General features: G+C 41.8%; 1 protein-coding gene across 5 annotated transcripts in view; it reads right to left on the bottom strand.

The window, feature by feature from the left end:
* Positions 1 to 7,731, bottom strand: part of capn5b (calpain 5b) — a 53,212-nt gene that overhangs the window by 30,612 nt on the left and 14,869 nt on the right. The window lies entirely within an intron of this gene.

Here is a 7,731-nt window from a genome sequence, read left to right as displayed (position 1 = left end):
GGGGGCACGGGTGGGCTGTGTGCATTTGTGAAATCACATTTGCTGCGGCTGCTGTGTCGAAGTCCATTTTCTGGCACAGTGTGTACAGACAGCCTATTACCGCTAACAACACGTTCAATGAGCTGCTCACGCTTTTTCTCCTGCATGTAAACTGGACTCTGCACATCTATCGGCACGCACAGCCACATCTTCTGTGGGGCGATTACAAGAGGCTGTGTGCTGTCAGTGGACACTTTTACTCTCGTCCATACACGCTGGCTACACAAGGTTATCTGCACCTTTTAAAAATCAAATGCAATCCCGTTTCCAACAAATCTGGGTCGCTGTGTAAATGGTGAATTGAGTGGCATTTATGGAGCTTTTCCACTCTCACTCAACACTCACACAGTTTGGAGTTCAGTATGTTATCCAAGGACACTTTGACATGTGGACAAGAGGAGTTGGGGCTGAAACCACTGAGCTTTCAAGTACTAGAACACCAGCTCTACCTGATGATGACAGCAACATGAGATGGGCATGTTTACCACAGTGTTGCCTCACCTCTGCTTTTAAAGACTCTCTGTAAGCGTTTGGGAATTTACTGAAATGGATGCCAACACATAGGAAACACTTTATATAAGGCAACAACAGTGTCAAATTCTAGCATGCTTGAGAGTTAATGTGTAGTATGATCACCTTTATTCTTCAGCACAGTTTGAACTCTTTAAGACAAGATTTAAGACAAGAATTTCGTTAAGTAGTCTTCAGGAATAGTTCTCCAGGGTTCCTGAAGGGCATTCAAAGATCTTTGGATGCTGGCCGCCTTTTGTTCTGTTCTCTGTAAACATGATCTCACACTTCTTCAACAGTGTTTAAGATTATTTTCATGTTGAAAAATGAAGCTGCTGACAATCAGAGACTGTCCAGGGAGACTGTGGATCAAACGGTGTTGTTTTGTTTTCTTTTTTTACTGGGATTTTAATTCCATCAATTTTCACAAGAAGATGGAGGCCCTCCTGAATCCTGCTGATCCATGTTTTTTCTTTGCATGGTAGTTGTAACTTTTACAGCAGCAAACTAAGTTCCCTGACACTCTTTCTATTGCAGCTCAATAATAATGTAGTGATAGTGGGGTAATAATATGGAAATAAGAAGCTATTACTACTTAATTATCATGACAATGCCTGAAGATAACGATATGGAAACAAATACGTTAGTAATAGCAGAGTAACATTTTTGTAACAATATGATAACCAGCTGGCAAAGAAATGGTAATATCAGTGCAGCACTGAGCTGTTGAATGCAGGTTTTTGGCTTATCAGCCTAATTTAAGTGGGACTCTCTTTATCTTTTAATGATACTATGCACCATAGATTTTACAATTTTCTCTTACTTCATATTATTCTAAACATTTTCTGATTCTAACCTGGCGTTCTATATAATATGGCAAAACAAAACAGTTAAAAAATGATTACACAAGGAAACAAGCTCAAGTAAATAGAAGAAATAAAATAATGGAGCACAATAACAAAAAACCTAAGACAGAATAAAACAGAAACACGTGTTTCATGGAAATTCAAAGAAGAGTTTGTTTTGTATAAAATCATCTAATGCACTAACTCCAAGCTTTAATTTAACCTGATACAAAATATGAGCCAGCTTCATTTTTACTGCAGAGCTGTGCTTGCAGTGTTCTGGGTGTGAAGCCTGTCTGTTCTCTGCTCTCTGCTTTATGGGACCAGAGGGTCGATGAGCACCTCGGCCATTACTCAACAGGCAGCAGCAAGCATGGGACCACTTAGCAGCTCTTTATCTTTACACACTGGCAGCACTCAACTAGGGTTAGAAAAGTAAAAGAGGGGCCAGGAGGGAGAGAGCATGGTGCAGGTTGAGCTTTTAGATAGGCAAAATTTAGAAAACGGTTACACTCGTTTTACACCTGCGTTACCAATTCTGCAGAATCCACATTTAGGAAAGATGTGACTGATGCTTTTTAGTTCACAGTAACTTGTGTGCATCTGCTCGCCAGACCTGACTTTAATCATTGTTAGTTTTCCTTGACCGTATTTAGTTTCCCACTTTGCTTCAGTCCATTTTAAGTGAGCCCAGAGAAGATGGTGGTGTTTCTAGATCATGTTCACATCTGGCTTCTTCTTCGCATGATAGAGCTTTAACCTGCATTTGTGGACAGCATGGTGAACTGTGTTCACAGACAGTGGAAGTGTTCCTCATTTCATGCAGTGATTTCCACGACAGAATCATGCCTGTTTTTAATGCAGTGCCAACTGAATGCCTGAAGATCATGTTTATCATATATTGAATTATAGTAAGTGTGGAACTTTGTGATGTTTTGGACCTTTGTTTGAGAAAATTTTCTCTGGACCTTCTTAAATTCTAATTGAGTATCCCTGTAATAGATTAATATTTAATATATTACCAGGTTAAGTTCTATTGATCTTGTTTATAGTCACAAGGTATGATTTTTTTTGAATATGTAGACTTTTCTGTGAGCCACACTATGTGGACCACCTACACATTACACCTACAGGAAACCCATGCCATGACGCTCCCGGCACACAGTTTCTGTGCTGATGTTAATGTCATAGCACGTCTGGAGTTCTGCAGCTCATTTGGAAGTTAAAATATTTACATGCAGGTCTTTTGGTGATACACATACCCAGCCACCAAGAAGAGACTCTAAACCTGAGGCAAATCCCGGTAGTCTGCATACTGTTTTACAGTCTAAACATGGCAGCTGAACAGAGACTTAAAGCGTGTGCCCTAGGGGTGATTTTAAGTATGACTGAATCAGCCCTCTGATAGTCCATCCAATGTGGGCTGGGACGGCCTCAAGCACACCATTTGACTTTAATCATAAAGATTAGTGCTATTATCAGCCTTCACGGCTCATGTGCATGTATATAAAGGCAGATCACAGCATACAGATACACACAAGTGTGTGAAGCTAAAGCTTGCAAGCGTGTGCACACACACAGGACACAATAAGGTCAGTCATTTGCTGACTCTGCAAAGCTGTATGCTGCAAAAGCAAACTTTTAATCTGAAGCAGAGGCCACTGCAGTGCTCCCCAGAGGCCTGCAGTCTCTACCAGCAGGATCCTCTCACCTTACACTGACCAGCACCAGCGCTTCCTGTCTGAAATCTCTCTGTACGTGCAAGTCGGCAGAACTTTGTGAGGCAATGTTTTGATGTTGTTCTGTGAAACTGTGTCTGAGTTAAGATATCTAATCACGTTTCTTCTCCCTGTCCGCAACAACATTGATTGGTGGAGTCTGAGCAGCGGCGAGGGCTCCCTGTGGTGGCCTGCCATCCAGGGATTGGCTCAGGTGGAAAAGTAATAGAGTATTGATCAGTGCCCAGCCCTGCAGTCTCTGAAGTAATGTGAATATTGTGGCTGAGCACAGCCTAATCATTTACCCTGCCATTGAGAACCTTTCAACCGGCTTCATAGCCCTCCTCAGCACCATTCATCAGCTGGTAAAGGAGACATGAGCCACGAGTGCAAAAACCCAGAGAATAAAAAGTGCAATCCAGCAGTGAGAATCCAAAGTAACCCAACATTTTAGAAAAAAAATGAAAGCTTGGATTATTTACACACAGTTTTGCCAGTTCTTCCCTACCTGCATTCCTTGGCACTACTATACTGTCACCACTTGTAACAGTAACGGCTGCGTCCATCACCACCTGCTTTGGCAGTTTGGACCAGCTGAAAGCACAAACTCGTGTATGAAGTTTGAATTATTAGCAGTTATTGATGTTCAAGGATGAGAAATAGCAATGGATCCCAGTTACCCCTGTACAGGAAGTCAGGACCGAGGTCAGCGTTTCTGATGCTACGATTATTACCCTAGGTTAGGCTATGCAGAGACTAACTTAAGCCGGTATCAAGGACTCTCACCTAGAACTGCTTACATCCAAATGCCGACCCGCCCCCCACAATCCTCTGACCCGCCCCCCACAATCCTCTGATGATAACAAACTACCAACCCAAACAGTTAGGTACAATGCCTGCTAACAGCAGCTTTCCTCATTATAGAAAGATAAATTGGCTGAAAGTTATTACAATAGTTATTAAAATAGGCCCCAGGGATCTTTTCATTTTCAAGGACCAGAATAACCTGTAAGAATTAGAAGACCAATAAAATACTCCTATACATTCTAACCTTACATGAAGACTCGAGAAGGGAATGCCCACAAATTCAAACTTTAAATGAAGAGTTTAAATAAAATATCCTATGTGGAAAAAAAGCTTACTGCTAGATGTCAGTATATTGTGAATTGTAGTCAAGTGAGTTCTGCTTGCGTGCCCATCCTAATTCCTAGCTACAGTGGGCGCTGTAGGACAAACATGTTTTAGTCCCCCAAGAGAAATCAAAAACACTAAATGTGAACTGTACCTCGTAACAGCTGTGGCCAGATTTGGATCTACACAGGAGTTTTTCCCTATCTGTGGAAGCCAGTCAGTCCACTGTTGATCTCAGATGTCAATGCATCCACGTTTACTCTAGGAGAGGCAGTCAAACATTGTGAAAGGAGTCCGATATGGATCAATGAGTCAGAGAAGCCATACTGAAGTGAGTTGTTAAGGATATGCTGAACCTATTGCATATAAGAGAAAAGGTTACTCGATGCAGAGCTGGGTCAAAAAGACCGAATCAGAGCAGAATCAGGAGATGATCAATTATAAATAACGCTAAAAACATTCTAATCCTAAACAGCGTCTTTGACCTAAATGTAAACTTGAGTTTGCAGAAAAGCTCAGTACAATGAGTGTGCATACAGTATTTTAAATGAGCTTTTGTCTGGAACCTCATACATTTTGATTGCTCTGAACATTTCATTCTCTCACAGCCACTCTGCTCCTAAGTAATTTGATGTTTAACTTCATTATCGTGCACTCTCCCTTGAACGAAATGCTGCACTAAGAGCTTGCAGAGAGAACAGAATCAGCTTTTGTATTAACAAGTTAAAACAGAGCTCTGCTTTGTCTTGTAGATTTTTGGGTCAGCTACATTCTTTACTTTTTTTAAAAAGGATAGATTGCACCAAGAAAAACCACAGCAACAATCACTGGTAATGCTATGGGAGATATTGATCTGCAAAGTTGGTGGTGAAGTCCCAACTCTTTTGAATGCCGCTGCACTCATTAATTCAAGTCTGGCTCTATGCAAGCACCACCCACTGGCAGGTAAAAATACTACTTTATCAGATAGTACTTCATAAGGGGACCTATCATGCTCATGTTATCTCGTACTCAAACAGCAGGCATTGTGGAAAGGTTAGTTTAGGACTTTGAAAAAGATGATCAGTGTTATTCACTTCATCTGTCAGTGTTTTTAATGTTTAATATTAAAGGATGATTGGTGTACAGGGAGGTGCTTTTACAGATTCTTGAGCAAAATTAAGAAAATCCCCAATAAAAATCACTAAAGCACATTATTTTTGCTTTTTTTGAGCTTCAATAAAACCTTTAAAAATAGCTGGGCTAAAAATGTCCTGCTCCGGGTTCCTAACCTTCTCACATAAACCGCTGTCAGTGACGACACAAATCGTGTGCTGGCAAAAATGAAAAGGATGCTCCTCCTGCTTTCTCTCCCTTTGACTTCTTCCAGTTTTCCGTCTGCATGACTGACATCAGCACAGACCAAAACATATAATCTGTGTGACCCAGTTTCCATGGCAATGCACGCTGGCTGCATGCTGCAGCGGTACACAGGCAGAAGGAGGTTACAGCATCCAGAACCACGACGTGCTGTGAGAGGAGGATAACAGCGGCAGGGGACTCGGCTCAGTAAATCCTGAGGCCCTACATCTGATATCATCCACCACCGAAAGACACGCGCGGTGCCAGCTTATACAGGAGACTAGAGAGTGCAGTAGAGCAATGACTGATTACAACTGATGTTAGTGTTGAATTATAAATGTTTAGTCTTTCTCTATGTCACAAAACTCTTGTTCTGCAAGCACCTTTGGCACTGATAACTCCCCAATGCGAGTGTTTTTACAGGTGCAAACACTGCTCACTATTTATGTCCAGAATAAAATATTGCTGCAGGGCATCGGCTGTGCCTCACTGACTGTCCAGGGAATAGGTTGTTATTTACACGCATGTATGCTGAGGAGTAAATTATTCTGAACATATAAACTGTGAAGTTGTGGGTAACGTTTCTTGTATAAGAATTGAATTCAGATTGCATTTTGTAGATTTACCAAATTGCATGCTCAGACCCCAAATTTTAGCTCTTGTTGTATTTGCAACAAGTTTGCAGACGATACGATAGTCATCGCACTTATAACTGCTAACAATAGGCATGCATACAGGGACATCATCATGAATTAATAATAACTTGGTCTTAAACATCACAAAGACCAAAGAGATATAGATGTAGGGTTGCAAAAAACCCCACACACAGAGCTCATGGAGTCTTCAGCTTTAGGTTTCATCTTGCCTGGAATGACAATACCTCAGCAGTCATGGGTAAGGCACAACAGTGCTTTCATTTCTTAAGGAGGTTAAGGAGAGCCAACTTCGCCTAAAACTGCTTGTCAGCATTTACAGATGCACAATAAAGCGATCTGTGTGACAACCTGGTACAGTAGCAACACCAAAGCTCACAAAAAGGCCCTCCAGTGTGTCATGAAATAGCACAAAACATCGCCGGCACAGACCCATGCATCGCTCGCAAATCTCTACAAGAGATCTCTACACACCCTCGGCGCCATTCGGTTAAGCTTCTCCCCGTCTTTTCAGAGTGCTCCACACAGAAACACTGAAACACAGCATCTTCCCAAAAATCTGTGACACTGCTGAACTGTCAGTGACTTCAGTGCAACCCCAACGTGCAGTATGTTCAGTTTCACACGTTTACTTCCCTGATATGTATATATAAACTGCACAAAGAAATCAAACCACAAATGTCCATTAATGAAGTTAAGGAAGCTCCTTTCCATGCATGGAGGGTTTCACCTCAAGTCCAGGGCCCTGAGACTGTATGTTAAGAGGAAGGAAGGTCTAGTGAGTATCAGAACCACTATCCAGGATAAAACAACAACGATCTATGAGTACATTAGGAAAGTGGCCATGGCTGATAGTGTGCTTAGTAAATACCTCAGGCAGCAGAAACCTGAGAAAAAAGAGGAGTAAGAACAGGAACCATCAAGGAAGAACAGGTCCCTGCAAGGCATGTACCACTGACAAATAGAAGAAGTAGCTGACGTTGAGAAATCCTACCAATGACTGGATAAAGCTGGACTTAAAGACAGCACAGAGGCACTAATCATGGCAGCACAGTAACAAGCTCTAAGCACAAGATCCAGGCAAAACCTCAGGTGCAGACTGTTCAAAGATCCCCGTGAAACAATCCAGCACATACCAGCAGGGTGAAAGATGCTAGCTAGCAGGGCATACGTGGAGCGGCATAATCAAGAGGCTTACATGGTAAGTCCTGAGGTCAAAATGGGATAGGGTGGTTGAGAATGTCTTGTATCTAGAAGGATTTTAGCTCAGTCAAAGTGAAGTCAACCAACCGGACATAGTAGTTGTAGATGAGCAGAGGAAGACGGCTGTGGTGATAGATGTAGCGATACCAAGTTAACATCAAGAAGAAGTTACACGGGAAATGAAAAAAACTACCAAGGGCTGAGAGCGGACTGATAACGAGGCAATAAAATCAATGATTAAATTTGACCATTAAAAATCTGCTATCTGGTGGGCTAACCATTACAGAAACA

The sequence above is a fragment of the Pundamilia nyererei genome, unplaced genomic scaffold, assembly GCF_000239375.1.
Source record: "Pundamilia nyererei isolate P.nyererei 1_Seehausen unplaced genomic scaffold, PunNye1.0 scaffold00015, whole genome shotgun sequence".
NCBI classification, from domain to species: Eukaryota; Metazoa; Chordata; class Actinopteri; order Cichliformes; family Cichlidae; genus Pundamilia; species Pundamilia nyererei.
The sequence above is the reverse complement of the archived record's forward strand: the minus strand, read 5'-3'. Positions and strand labels throughout refer to the sequence as shown.